A 16,631-nucleotide genomic window follows, 5' to 3' on the forward strand; every position below is an offset into this window, starting at 1 on the left:
ACGGTTTCGTACTGCTCAATTGCTACATTAAAACGGTATGTTTCTTTTTGAGAACTGGAAGAACACAAGCGTGACAGCATTCGAACCTGTAATCTTCAGAGCCGAAGTCCGACGCCTTATCCATTAGGCCACACGGTCACTGACGACCAACATTTACATGTATACGACTCATCTCGAAACGCTCACACCAATGAGGATTTGTGTTTTCGTTCTACACAGCCGCTGCCCCTTGCTCTTTCCCACCCATTCGTTACATTCAACCTCTGACGAGACCGACCAAATATAGACTGAGAAACAAGACCACACAATTTGTGCATTCGGAATCGAAGGCAGGCCGTCCCTCGCCGCATTTGCTACGATGGCCATTTGCTACTTCTGCAGAAGCGGCGGCGGCGACGACGACGACGACGACGACGACGACGACGACGACGACGACGATCGCGAGAGACTCTGAGATATGTGAGAAATACATCTATAAAATGTAATTCAGACTGCCTCGTCCCACCTTATGCTGTACCGCTTTGGCAAATGCTTTATCTGCGCCATTCGCCTTAATCACATCTGAGAGTAAATCTTAAAAAAACGCCTGTCGCTAATTGTTCGTCATCACAGGTACTGTTTGCTATACGGCCACGACGCGCAACTGATTTCCAAAATTCATCTTTCTCCTGTGAGGATGGAACTTACGACCCTTGGTTTATTAGACCAGTGCTCTACCACTGAGCTAAAGAGGCACGGCCTAGCGGTACTCTTGGGTACTTCGTCCTTACGGTCGTCTGCATCATCAGACTTTAGCTGACAACAATTCATATTATCGGCTAATATTTGCAGCTATGGCGACAAATTACTGCTTGGCTACACATCTGACACGTAACCGATGTGCTCTCCAAACCACAACACTTGCATTTCAGAACATGTCTTTTACACATGTCTACAAAATCACCTTCACCTTCAAATACAGTTTCCTTGCGACTGACAGAGACGTAGGCAAAGTTTAAAGTTGCTATTTCCATTAAATCTCGTTAATCAGAAAAACGGTAATTTACACCTGCAGCGGAACAAAATTCCGTTTCGCCCAGCGTCTGGCTCCAACCCACGACCCTGGGATTAAGTGTCTGACGCTCTACCGACTGAGATAGCCTGCTACCTCGGTGAATACTTGCCGGGTAGCACGTCACACAGTACTCGTTTGGGTTGGGTGGTCCCATACAGCATCTCTCCATGCTGCCTAATGTTTTCCTAACGTCACACTCGTCACGTACTTCACTTTTATGTCATAATCATTTCTGAGAGGCAAAGAAATTGCATGACAACAAGCAGAGCTAGTGGCGTCAAAATTAACACACATACTTTATGTGACTCAAAAGCCGAACGAGTTACTTTCCGACGTTGTTTTAGATGTGCAAATGCCAGTCAAAACTCGCGGTGTCGGCACTCTGCCGACCATTTCGCTAGTTAACACCGGTCTTGCTGTGTGTGTTTCAAGCTCAAGAGCATCTCCAAGCAAAAAATGGTCAACAGCAACATTCAGACGGTTTCGTACTGCTCAATTGCTACATTAAAACGGTATGTTTCTTTTTGAGAACTGGAAAAACACAAGCGTGACAGCATTCGAACCTGTAATCTTCAGAGCCGAAGTCCGACGCCTTATCCATTAGGCCACACGGTCACTGACGACCAACATTTACATGTATACGACTCATCTCGAAACGCTCACACCAATGAGGATTTGTGTTTTCGTTCTACACAGCCGCTGCCCCTTGCTCTTTCCCACCCATTCGTTACATTCAACCTCTGACGAGACCGACCAAATATAGACTGAGAAACAAGACCACACAATTTGTGCATTCGGAATCGAAGGCAGGCCGTCCCTCGCCGCATTTGCTACGATGGCCATTTGCTACTTCTGCAGAAGCGGCGGCGGCGACGACGACGACGACGACGACGACGACGACGACGACGATCGCGAGAGACTCTGAGATATGTGAGAAATACATCTATAAAATGTAATTCAGACTGCCTCGTCCCACCTTATGCTGTACCGCTTTGGCAAATGCTTTATCTGCGCCATTCGCCTTAATCACATCTGAGAGTAAATCTTAAAAAAACGCCTGTCGCTAATTGTTCGTCATCACAGGTACTGTTTGCTATACGGCCACGACGCGCAACTGATTTCCAAAATTCATCTTTCTCCTGTGAGGATGGAACTTACGACCTCTGGTTAATTAGACCAGTGCTCTACCACTGAGCTAAAGAGGCGCGGCCTAGCGGTACTCTTGGGTACTTCGTCCTTACGGTCGTCTGCATCATCAGACTTTAGCTGACAACAATTCATATTACCGGCTAATATTTGCAGCTATGGCGACAAATTACTGCTTGGCTACACATCTGACACGTAACCGATGTGCTCTCCAAACCACAACACTTGCATTTCAGAACATGTCTTTTACACATGTCTACAAAATCACCTTCACCTTCAAATACAGTTTCCTTGCGACTGACAGAGACGTAGGCAAAGTTTAAAGTTGCTATTTCCATTAAATCTCGGTAATCAGAAAAACGGTAATTTACACCTGCAGCGGAACAAAATTCCGTTTCGCCCAGCGTCTGGCTCCAACCCACGACCCTGGGATTAAGTGTCTGACGCTCTACCGACTGAGATAGCCGGCTACCTCGGTGAATACTTGCCGGGTAGCACGTCACACAGTACTCGTTTGGGTTGGGTGGTCCCATACAGCATCTCTCCATGCTGCCTAATGTTTTCCTAACGTCACACTCGTCACGTACTTCACTTTTATGTCATAATCATTTCTGAGAGGCAAAGAAATTGCATGACAACAAGCAGAGCTAGTGGCGTCAAAATTAACACACATACTTTATGTGACTCAAAAGCCGAACGAGTTACTTTCCGACGTTGTTTTAGATGTGCAAATGCCAGTCAAAACTCGCGGTGTCGGCACTCTGCCGACCATTTCGCTAGTTAACACCGGTCTTGCTGTGTGTGTTTCAAGCTCAAGAGCATCTCCAAGCAAAAAATGGTCAACAGCAACATTCAGACGGTTTCGTACTGCTCAATTGCTACATTAAAACGGTATGTTTCTTTTTCAGAACTGGAAAAACACAAGCGTGACAGCATTCGAACCTGTAATCTTCAGAGCCGAAGTCCGACGCCTTATCCATTCGGCCACACGGTCACTGACGACCAACATTTACATGTATACGACTCATCTCGAAACGCTCACACCCCTGAGGATTTGTGTTTTCGTTCTACACAGCCGCTGCCCCTTGCTCTTTCCCACCCATTCGTTACATTCAACCTCTGACGAGACCGACCAATTATAGACTGAGAAACAAGACCACACAATTTGTGCATTCGGAATCGAAGGCAGGCCGTCCCTCGCCGCATTTGCTACGATGGCCATTTGCTACTTCTGCAGAAGCGGCGGCGGCGACGACGACGACGACGACGACGACGACGACGATCGCGAGAGGCTTTGAGATATGTGAGAAATACATCTATAAAATGTAATTCAGACTGCCTCGTCCCACCTTATGCTGTACCGCTTTGGCAAATGCTTTATCTGCGCCATTCGCCTTAATCACATCTGAGAGTAAATCTTAAAAAAACGCCTGTCGCTAATTGTTCGTCATCACAGGTACTGTTTGCTATACGGCCACGACGCGCAACTGATTTCCAAAATTCATCTTTCTCCTGTGAGGATGGAACTTACGACCCTTGGTTTATTAGACCAGTGCTCTACCACTGAGCTAAAGAGGCACGGCCTAGCGGTACTCTTGGGTACTTCGTCCTTACGGTCGTCTGCATCATCAGACTTTAGCTGACAACAATTCATATTATCGGCTAATATTTGCAGCTATGGCGACAAATTACTGCTTGGCTACACATCTGACACGTAACCGATGTGCTCTCCAAACCACAACACTTGCATTTCAGAACATGTCTTTTACACATGTCTACAAAATCACCTTCACCTTCAAATACAGTTTCCTTGCGACTGACAGAGACGTAGGCAAAGTTTAAAGTTGCTATTTCCATTAAATCTCGTTAATCAGAAAAACGGTAATTTACACCTGCAGCGGAACAAAATTCCGTTTCGCCCAGCGTCTGGCTCCAACCCACGACCCTGGGATTAAGTGTCTGACGCTCTACCGACTGAGATAGCCGGCTACCTCGGTGAATACTTGCCGGGTAGCACGTCACACAGTACTCGTTTGGGTTGGGTGGTCCCATACAGCATCTCTCCATGCTGCCTAATGTTTTCCTAACGTCACACTCGTCACGTACTTCACTTTTATGTCATAATCATTTCTGAGAGGCAAAGAAATTGCATGACAACAAGCAGAGCTAGTGGCGTCAAAATTAACACACATACTTTATGTGACTCAAAAGCCGAACGAGTTACTTTCCGACGTTGTTTTAGATGTGCAAATGCCAGTCAAAACTCGCGGTGTCGGCACTCTGCCGACCATTTCGCTAGTTAACACCGGTCTTGCTGTGTGTGTTTCAAGCTCAAGAGCATCTCCAAGCAAAAAATGGTCAACAGCAACATTCAGACGGTTTCGTACTGCTCAATTGCTACATTAAAACGGTATGTTTCTTTTTCAGAACTGGAAAAACACAAGCGTGACAGCATTCGAACCTGTAATCTTCAGAGCCGAAGTCCGACGCCTTATCCATTCGGCCACACGGTCACTGACGACCAACATTTACATGTATACGACTCATCTCGAAACGCTCACACCCCTGAGGATTTGTGTTTTCGTTCTACACAGCCGCTGCCCCTTGCTCTTTCCCACCCATTCGTTACATTCAACCTCTGACGAGACCGACCAATTATAGACTGAGAAACAAGACCACACAATTTGTGCATTCGGAATCGAAGGCAGGCCGTCCCTCGCCGCATTTGCTACGATGGCCATTTGCTACTTCTGCAGAAGCGGCGGCGGCGACGACGACGACGACGACGACGACGACGACGATCGCGAGAGGCTTTGAGATATGTGAGAAATACATCTATAAAATGTAATTCAGACTGCCTCGTCCCACCTTATGCTGTACCGCTTTGGCAAATGCTTTATCTGCGCCATTCGCCTTAATCACATCTGAGAGTAAATCTTAAAAAAACGCCTGTCGCTAATTGTTCGTCATCACAGGTACTGTTTGCTATACGGCCACGACGGGCAACTGATTTCCAAAATTCATCTTTCTCCTGTGAGGATGGAACTTACGACCCCTGGTTTATTAGACCAGTGCTCTACCACTGAGCTAAAGAGGCGCGGCCTAGCGGTACTCTTGGGTACTTCGTCCTTACGGTCGTCTGCATCATCAGACTTTAGCTGACAACAATTCATATTATCGGCTAATATTTGCAGCTATGGCGACAAATTACTGCTTGGCTACACATCTGACACGTAACCGATGTGCTCTCCAAACCACAACACTTGCATTTCAGAACATGTCTTTTACACATGTCTACAAAATCACCTTCACCTTCAAATACAGTTTCCTTGCGACTGACAGAGACGTAGGCAAAGTTTAAAGTTGCTATTTCCATTAAATCTCGTTAATCAGAAAAACGGTAATTTACACCTGCAGCGGAACAAAATTCCGTTTCGCCCAGCGTCTGGCTCCAACCCACGACCCTGGGATTAAGTGTCTGACGCTCTACCGACTGAGATAGCCGGCTACCTCGGTGAATACTTGCCGGGTAGCACGTCACACAGTACTCGTTTGGGTTGGGTGGTCCCATACAGAATCTCTCCATGCTGCCTAATGTTTTCCTAACGTCACACTCGTCACGTACTTCACTTTTATGTCATAATCATTTCTGAGAGGCAAAGAAATTGCATGACAACAAGCAGAGCTAGTGGCGTCAAAATTAACACACATACTTTATGTGACTCAAAAGCCGAACGAGTTACTTTCCGACGTTGTTTTAGATGTGCAAGTGCCAGTCAAAACTCGCGGTGTCGGCACTCTGCCGACCATTTCGTTAGTTAACACCGGTCTTGCTGTGTGTGTTTCAAGCTCAAGAGCATCTCCAAGCAAAAAATGGTCAACAGCAACATTCAGACGGTTTCGTACTGCTCAATTGCTACATTAAAACGGTATGTTTCTTTTTCAGAACTGGAAAAACACAAGCGTGACAGCATTCGAACCTGTAATCTTCAGATACGAAGTCCGACGCCTTATCCATTAGACCACACGGTCACTGACGATCAACATTTACATGTATACGACTCATCTCGAAACGCTCACACCCCTGAGGATTTGTGTTTTCGTTCTACACAGCCGCTGCCCCTTGCTCTTTCCCACCCATTCGTTACATTCAACCTCTGACGAGACCGACCAAATATAGACTGAGAAACAAGACCACACAATTTGTGCATTCGGAATCGAAGGCAGGCCGTCCCTCGCCGCATTTGCTACGATGGCCATTTGCTACTTCTGCAGAAGCGGCGACGACGACGACGACGATCGCGAGAGACTCTGAGATATGTGAGAAATACATCTATAAAATGTAATTCAGACTGCCTCGTCCCACCTTATGCTGTACCGCTTTGGCAAATGCTTTATCTGCGCCATTCGCCTTAATCACATCTGAGAGTAAATCTTAAAAAAACTCCTGTCGCTAATTGTTCGTCATCACAGGTACTGTTTGCTATACGGCCACGACGCGCAACTGATTTCCAAAATTCATCTTTCTCCTGTGAGGATGGAACTTACGACCTCTGGTTAATTAGACCAGTGCTCTACCACTGAGCTAAAGAGGCGCGGCCTAGCGGTACTCTTGGGTACTTCGTCCTTACGGTCGTCTGCATCATCAGACTTTAGCTGACAACAATTCATATTATCGGCTAATATTTGCAGCTATGGCGACAAATTACTGCTTGGCTACACATCTGACACGTAACCGATGTGCTCTCCAAACCACAACACTTGCATTTCAGAACATGTCTTTTACACATGTCTACAAAATCACCTTCACCTTCAAATACAGTTTCCTTGCGACTGACAGAGACGTAGGCAAAGTTTAAAGTTGCTATTTCCATTAAATCTCGGTAATCAGAAAAACGGTAATTTACACCTGCAGCGGAATAAAATTCCGTTTCGCCCAGCGTCTGGCTCGAACCCACGATCCTGGGATTAAGTGTCTGACGCTCTACCGACTGAGATAGCCGGCTACCTCGGTGAATATTTGCCGGGTAGCACGTCACACAGTACTAGTTTGGGTTGGGTGGTCCCATACAGCATCTCTCCATGCTGCCTAAAGTTTTCCTAACGTCACACTCGTCACGCACTTCACTTTTATGTCATAATCATTTCTGAGAGGCAAAGAAATTGCATGACAACAAGCAGAGCTAGTGGCGTCAAAATTAACACACATACTTTATGTGACTCAAAAGCCGAACGAGTTACTTTCCGACGTTGTTTTAGATGTGCAAGTGCCAGTCAAAACTCGCGGTGTCGGCACTCTGCCGACCATTTCGCTAGTTAACACCGGTCTTGCTGTGTGTGTTTCAAGCTCAAGAGCATCTCCAAGCAAAAAATGGTCAACAGCAACATTCAGACGGTTTCGTACTGCTCAATTGCTACATTAAAACGGTATGTTTCTTTTTGAGAACTGGAAAAACACAAGCGTGACAGCATTCGAACCTGTAATCTTCAGAGCCGAAGTCCGACGCCTTATCCATTAGGCCACACGGTCACTGAGGACCAACATTTACATGTATACGACTCATCTCGAAACGCTCACACCCCTGAGGATTTGTGTTTTCGTTCTACACAGCCGCTGCCCCTTGCTCTTTCCCACTTATTTGTTACATTCAACCTCTGACGAGACCGACCAAATATAGACTGAGAAACAAGACCACACACTTTGTGCATTCGGAATCGAAGGCAGGGCGTCCCTCGCCGCATTTGCTACGATGGCCATTTGCTACTTCTGCATAAAGCGGCGGCGGCGACGACGACGACGACGACGATCGCGAGAGACTCTGAGATATGTGAGAAATACATCTATAAAATGTAATTCAGACTGCCTCGTCCCACCTTATGCTGTACCGCTTTGGCAAATGCTTTATCTGCGCCATTCGCCTTAATCACATCTGAGAGTAAATCTTAAAAAAACGCCTGTCGCTAATTGTTCGTCATCACAGGTACTGTTTGCTATACGGCCACGACGCGCAACTGATTTCCAAAATTCATCTTTCTCCTGTGAGGATGGAACTTACGACCCCTGGTTTATTAGACCAGTGCTCTACCACTGAGCTAAAGAGGCGCGGCCTAGCGGTACTCTTGGGTACTTCGTCCTTACGGTCGTCTGCATCATCAGACTTTAGCTGACAACAATTCATATTATCGGCTAATATTTGCAGCTATGGCGACAAATTACTGCTTGGCTACACATCTGACACGTAACCGATGTGCTCTCCAAACCACAACACTTGCATTTCAGAACATGTCTTTTACACATGTCTACAAAATCACCTTCACCTTCAAATACAGTTTCCTTGCGACTGACAGAGACGTAGGCAAAGTTTAAAGTTGCTATTTCCATTAAATCTCGTTAATCAGAAAAACGGTAATTTACACCTGCAGCGGAACAAAATACCGTTTCGCCCAGCGTCTGGCTCGAACCCACGACCCTGGGATTAAGTGTCTGACGCTCTACCGACTGAGATAGCCGGCTACCTCGGTGAATACTTGCCGGGTAGCACGTCACACAGTACTCGTTTGGGCTGGGTGGTCCCATACAGCATCTCTCCATGCTGCCTAATGTTTTCCTAACGTCACACTCGTCACGTACTTCACTTTTATGTCATAATCATTTCTGAGAGGCAAAGAAATTGCATGACAACAAGCAGAGCTAGTGGCGTCAAAATTAACACACATACTTTATGTGACTCAAAAGCCGAACGAGTTACTTTCCGACGTTGTTTTAGATGTGCAAGTGCCAGTCAAAACTCGCGGTGTCGGCACTCTGCCGACCATTTCGTTAGTTAACACCGGTCTTGCTGTGTGTGTTTCAAGCTCAAGAGCATCTCCAAGCAAAAAATGGTCAACAGCAACATTCAGACGGTTTCGTACTGCTCAATTGCTACATTAAAACGGTATGTTTCTTTTTCAGAACTGGAAAAACACAAGCGTGACAGCATTCGAACCTGTAATCTTCAGGTACGAAGTCCAACGCCTTATCCATTAGACCACACGGTCACTGACGACCAACATTTACATGTATACGACTCATCTCGAAACGCTCACACCCCTGAGGATTTGTGTTTTCGTTCTACACAGCCGCTGCCCCTTGCTCTTTCCCACCCATTCGTTACATTCAACCTCTGACGAGACCGACCAAATATAGACTGAGAAACAAGACCACACACTTTGTGCATTCGGAATCGAAGGCAGGGCGTCCCTCGCCGCATTTGCTACGATGGCCATTTGCTACTTCTGCATAAAGCGGCGGCGGCGACGACGACGACGACGACGATCGCGAGAGACTCTGAGATATGTGAGAAATACATCTATAAAATGTAATTCAGACTGCCTCGTCCCACCTTATGCTGTACCGCTTTGGCAAATGCTTTATCTGCGCCATTCGCCTTAATCACATCTGAGAGTAAATCTTAAAAAAACTCCTGTCGCTAATTGTTCGTCATCACAGGTACTGTTTGCTATACGGCCACGACGCGCAACTGATTTCCAAAATTCATCTTTCTCCTGTGAGGATGGAACTTACGACCTCTGGTTAATTAGACCAGTGCTCTACCACTGAGCTAAAGAGGCGCGGCCTAGCGGTACTCTTGGGTACTTCGTCCTTACGGTCGTCTGCATCATCAGACTTTAGCTGACAACAATTCATATTATCGGCTAATATTTGCAGCTATGGCGACAAATTACTGCTTGGCTACACATCTGACACGTAACCGATGTGCTCTCCAAACCACAACACTTGCATTTCAGAACATGTCTTTTACACATGTCTACAAAATCACCTTCACCTTCAAATACAGTTTCCTTGCGACTGACAGAGACGTAGGCAAAGTTTAAAGTTGCTATTTCCATTAAATCTCGGTAATCAGAAAAACGGTAATTTACACCTGCAGCGGAATAAAATTCCGTTTCGCCCAGCGTCTGGCTCGAACCCACGATCCTGGGATTAAGTGTCTGACGCTCTACCGACTGAGATAGCCGGCTACCTCGGTGAATATTTGCCGGGTAGCACGTCACACAGTACTCGTTTGGGTTGGGTGGTCCCATACAGCATCTCTCCATGCTGCCTAAAGTTTTCCTAACGTCACACTCGTCACGCACTTCACTTTTATGTCATAATCATTTCTGAGAGGCAAAGAAATTGCATGACAACAAGCAGAGCTAGTGGCGTCAAAATTAACACACATACTTTATGTGACTCAAAAGCCGAACGAGTTACTTTCCGACGTTGTTTTAGATGTGCAAGTGCCAGTCAAAACTCGCGGTGTCGGCACTCTGCCGACCATTTCGCTAGTTAACACCGGTCTTGCTGTGTGTGTTTCAAGCTCAAGAGCATCTCCAAGCAAAAAATGGTCAACAGCAACATTCAGACGGTTTCGTACTGCTCAATTGCTACATTAAAACGGTATGTTTCTTTTTCAGAACTGGAAAAACACAAGCGTGACAGCATTCGAACCTGTAATCTTCAGAGCCGAAGTCCGACGCCTTATCCATTAGGCCACACGGTCACTGACGACCAACATTTACATGTATACGACTCATATCGAAACGCTCACACCCCTGAGGATTTGTGTTTTCGTTCTACACAGCCGCTGCCCCTTGCTCTTTCCCACTTATTTGTTACATTCAACCTCTGAGGAGACCGACCAAATATAGACTGAGAAACAAGACCACACACTTTGTGCATTCGGAATCGAAGGCAGGGCGTCCCTCGCCGCATTTGCTACGATGGCCATTTGCTACTTCTGCATAAAGCGGCGGCGGCGACGACGACGACGACGACGACGACGACGACGACGACGACGATCGCGAGAGACTCTGAGATATGTGAGAAATACATCTATAAAATGTAATTCAGACTGCCTCGTCCCACCTTATGCTGTACCGCTTTGGCAAATGCTTTATCTGCGCCATTCGCCTTAATCACATCTGAGAGTAAATCTTAAAAAAACGCCTGTCGCTAATTGTTCGTCATCACAGGTACTGTTTGCTATACGGCCACGACGCGCAACTGATTTCCAAAATTCATCTTTCTCCTGTGAGGATGGAACTTACGACCCCTGGTTTATTAGACCAGTGCTCTACCACTGAGCTAAAGAGGCGCGGCCTAGCGGTACTCTTGGGTACTTCGTCCTTACGGTCGTCTGCATCATCAGACTTTAGCTGACAACAATTCATATTATCGGCTAATATTTGCAGCTATGGCGACAAATTACTGCTTGGCTACACATCTGACACGTAACCGATGTGCTCTCCAAACCACAACACTTGCATTTCAGAACATGTCTTTTACACATGTCTACAAAATCACCTTCACCTTCAAATACAGTTTCCTTGCGACTGACAGAGACGTAGGCAAAGTTTAAAGTTGCTATTTCCATTAAATCTCGTTAATCAGAAAAACGGTAATTTACACCTGCAGCGGAACAAAATTCCGTTTCGCCCAGCGTCTGGCTCCAACCCACGACCCTGGGATTAAGTGTCTGACGCTCTACCGACTGAGATAGCCGGCTACCTCGGTGAATATTTGCCGGGTAGCACGTCACACAGTACTCGTTTGGGCTGGGTGGTCCCATACAGCATCTCTCCATGCTGCCTAATGTTTTCCTAACGTCACACTCGTCACGTACTTCACTTTTATGTCATAATCATTTCTGAGAGGCAAAGAAATTGCATGACAACAAGCAGAGCTAGTGGCGTCAAAATTAACACACATACTTTATGTGACTCAAAAGCCGAACGAGTTACTTTCCGACGTTGTTTTAGATGTGCAAGTGCCAGTCAAAACTCGCGGTGTCGGCACTCTGCCGACCATTTCGCTAGTTAACACCGGTCTTGCTGTGTGTGTTTCAAGCTCAAGAGCATCTCCAAGCAAAAAATGGTCAACAGCAACATTCAGACGGTTTCGTACTGCTCAATTGCTACATTAAAACGGTATGTTTCTTTTTCAGAACTGGAAAAACACAAGCGTGACAGCATTCGAACCTGTAATCTTCAGAGCCGAAGTCCGACGCCTTATCCATTAGGCCACACGGTCACTGAGGACCAACATTTACATGTATACGACTCATCTCGAAACGCTCACACCCCTGAGGATTTGTGTTTTCGTTCTACACAGCCGCTGCCCCTTGCTCTTTCCCACCCATTCGTTACATTCAACCTCTGACGAGACCGACCAAATATAGACTGAGAAACAAGACCACACACTTTGTGCATTCGGAATCGAAGGCAGGGCGTCCCTCGCTGCATTTGCTACGATGGCCATTTGCTACTTCTGCAGAAGCGGCGGCGGCGACGACGACGACGACGACGACGACGATCGCGAGAGACTCTGAGATATGTGAGAAATACATCTATAAAATGTAATTCAGACTGCCTCGTCCCACCTTATGCTGTACCGCTTTGGCAAATGCTTTATCTGCGCCATTCGCCTTAATCACATCTGAGAGTAAATCTTAAAAAAACGCCTGTCGCTAATTGTTCGTCATCACAGGTACTGTTTGCTATACGGCCACGACGCGCAACTGATTTCCAAAATTCATCTTTCTCCTGTGAGGATGGAACTTACGACCCCTGGTTTATTAGACCAGTGCTCTACCACTGAGCTAAAGAGGCGCAGCCTAGCGGTACTCTTGGGTACTTCGTCCTTACGGTCGTCTGCATCATCAGACTTTAGCTGACAACAATTCATATTATCGGCTAATATTTGCAGCGATGGTGACAAATTACTGCTTGGCTACACATCTGACACGTAACCGATGTGCTCTCCAAACCACAACACTTGCATTTCAGAACATGTCTTTTACACATGTCTACAAAATCACCTTCACCTTCAAATACAGTTTCCTTGCGACTGACAGAGACGTAGGCAAAGTTTAAAGTTGCTATTTCCATTAAATCTCGTTAATCAGAAAAACGGTAATTTACACCTGCAGCGGAACAAAATTCCGTTTCGCCCAGCGTCTGGCTCGAACCCACGACACTGGGATTAAGTGTCTGACGCTCTACCGACTGAGATAGCCGGCTACCTCGGTGAATACTTGCCGGGTAGCACGTCACACAGTACTCGTTTGGGTTGGGTGGTCCCATACAGCATCTCTCCATGCTGCCTAATGTTTTCCTAACGTCACACTCGTCACGTACTTCACTTTTATGTCATAATCATTTCTGAGAGGCAAAGAAATTGCATGACAACAAGCAGAGCTAGTGGCGTCAAAATTAACACACATACTTTATGTGACTCAAAAGCCGAACGAGTTACTTTCCGACGTTGTTTTAGATGTGCAAATGCCAGTCAAAACTCGCGGTGTCGGCACTCTGCCGACCATTTCGCTAGTTAACACCGGTCTTGCTGTGTGTGTTTCAAGCTCAAGAGCATCTCCAAGCAAAAAATGGTCAACAGCAACATTCAGACGGTTTCGTACTGCTCAATTGCTACATTAAAACGGTATGTTTCTTTTTGAGAACTGGAAAAACACAAGCGTGACAGCATTCGAACCTGTAATCTTCAGAGCCGAAGTCCGACGCCTTATCCATTAGGCCACACGGTCACTGACGACCAACATTTACATGTATACGACTCATCTCGAAACGCTCACACCAATGAGGATTTGTGTTTTCGTTCTACACAGCCGCTGCCCCTTGCTCTTTCCCACCCATTCGTTACATTCAACCTCTGACGAGACCGACCAAATATAGACTGAGAAACAAGACCACACAATTTGTGCATTCGGAATCGAAGGCAGGCCGTCCCTCGCCGCATTTGCTACGATGGCCATTTGCTACTTCTGCAGAAGCGGCGGCGGCGACGACGACGACGACGACGACGACGACGATCGCGAGAGACTCTGAGATATGTGAGAAATACATCTATAAAATGTAATTCAGACTGCCTCGTCCCACCTTATGCTGTACCGCTTTGGCAAATGCTTTATCTGCGCCATTCGCCTTAATCACATCTGAGAGTAAATCTTAAAAAAACGCCTGTCGCTAATTGTTCGTCATCACAGGTACTGTTTGCTATACGGCCACGACGCGCAACTGATTTCCAAAATTCATCTTTCTCCTGTGAGGATGGAACTTACGACCCTTGGTTTATTAGACCAGTGCTCTACCACTGAGCTAAAGAGGCACGGCCTAGCGGTACTCTTGGGTACTTCGTCCTTACGGTCGTCTGCATCATCAGACTTTAGCTGACAACAATTCATATTATCGGCTAATATTTGCAGCTATGGCGACAAATTACTGCTTGGCTACACATCTGACACGTAACCGATGTGCTCTCCAAACCACAACACTTGCATTTCAGAACATGTCTTTTACACATGTCTACAAAATCACCTTCACCTTCAAATACAGTTTCCTTGCGACTGACAGAGACGTAGGCAAAGTTTAAAGTTGCTATTTCCATTAAATCTCGTTAATCAGAAAAACGGTAATTTACACCTGCAGCGGAACAAAATTCCGTTTCGCCCAGCGTCTGGCTCCAACCCACGACCCTGGGATTAAGTGTCTGACGCTCTACCGACTGAGATAGCCGGCTACCTCGGTGAATACTTGCCGGGTAGCACGTCACACAGTACTCGTTTGGGTTGGGTGGTCCCATACAGCATCTCTCCATGCTGCCTAATGTTTTCCTAACGTCACACTCGTCACGTACTTCACTTTTATGTCATAATCATTTCTGAGAGGCAAAGAAATTGCATGACAACAAGCAGAGCTAGTGGCGTCAAAATTAACACACATACTTTATGTGACTCAAAAGCCGAACGAGTTACTTTCCGACGTTGTTTTAGATGTGCAAATGCCAGTCAAAACTCGCGGTGTCGGCACTCTGCCGACCATTTCGCTAGTTAACACCGGTCTTGCTGTGTGTGTTTCAAGCTCAAGAGCATCTCCAAGCAAAAAATGGTCAACAGCAACATTCAGACGGTTTCGTACTGCTCAATTGCTACATTAAAACGGTATGTTTCTTTTTCAGAACTGGAAAAACACAAGCGTGACAGCATTCGAACCTGTAATCTTCAGAGCCGAAGTCCGACGCCTTATCCATTCGGCCACACGGTCACTGACGACCAACATTTACATGTATACGACTCATCTCGAAACGCTCACACCCCTGAGGATTTGTGTTTTCGTTCTACACAGCCGCTGCCCCTTGCTCTTTCCCACCCATTCGTTACATTCAACCTCTGACGAGACCGACCAATTATAGACTGAGAAACAAGACCACACAATTTGTGCATTCGGAATCGAAGGCAGGCCGTCCCTCGCCGCATTTGCTACGATGGCCATTTGCTACTTCTGCAGAAGCGGCGGCGGCGACGACGACGACGACGACGACGACGACGACGACGACGACGATCGCGAGAGGCTCTGAGATATGTGAGAAATACATCTATAAAATGTAATTCAGACTGCCTCGTCCCACCTTATGCTGTACCGCTTTGGCAAATGCTTTATCTGCGCCATTCGCCTTAATCACATCTGAGAGTAAATCTTAAAAAAACGCCTGTCGCTAATTGTTCGTCATCACAGGTACTGTTTGCTATACGGCCACGACGCGCAACTGATTTCCAAAATACATCTTTCTCCTGTGAGGATGGAACTTATAACCCCTGGTTTATTAGACCAGTGCTCTACCACTGAGCTAAAGAGGCGCGGCCTAGCGGTACTCTTGGGTACTTCGTCCTTACGGTCGTCTGCACCATCAGACTTTAGCTGACAACACTTCATATTACCGGCTAATATTTGCAGCTATGGCGACAAATTACTGCTTGGCTACACATCTTACACGTAACCGATGTGCTCTCCAAACCACAACACTTGCTTTTCAGAACATGTCTTTCACACATGTCTACAAAATCACCTTCACCTTCAAATACAGTTTCCTTGCGACTGACAGAGACGTAGGCAAAGTTTAAAGTTGCTATTTCCATTAAATCTCGTTAATCAGAAAAACGGTAATTTACACCTGCAGCGGAACAAAATTCCGTTCCGCCCAGCGTCTGGCTCGAACCCACGACCCTGGGATTAAGAGTCTGACGCTCTACCGACTGAGATAGCCGGCTACCTCGGTGAATACTTGCCGGGTAGCACGTCACACAGTACTCGTTTGGGTTGGGTGGTCCCATACAGAATCTCTCCATGCTGCCTAATGTTTTCCTAACGTCACACTCGTCACGTACTTCACTTTTATGTCATAATCATTTCTGAGAGGCAAAGAAATTGCATGACAACAAGCAGAGCTAGTGGCGTCAAAATTAACACACATACTTTATGTGACTCAAAAGCCGAACGAGTTACTTTCCGACGTTGTTTTAGATGTGCAAGTGCCAGTCAAAACTCGCGGGGTCGGCACTCTGCCGACCATTTCGTTAGTTAACACCGGTCT

The sequence above is a fragment of the Schistocerca gregaria genome, unplaced genomic scaffold (assembly GCF_023897955.1).
Source record: "Schistocerca gregaria isolate iqSchGreg1 unplaced genomic scaffold, iqSchGreg1.2 ptg000285l, whole genome shotgun sequence".
NCBI lineage: Eukaryota > Metazoa > Arthropoda > Insecta > Orthoptera > Acrididae > Schistocerca > Schistocerca gregaria.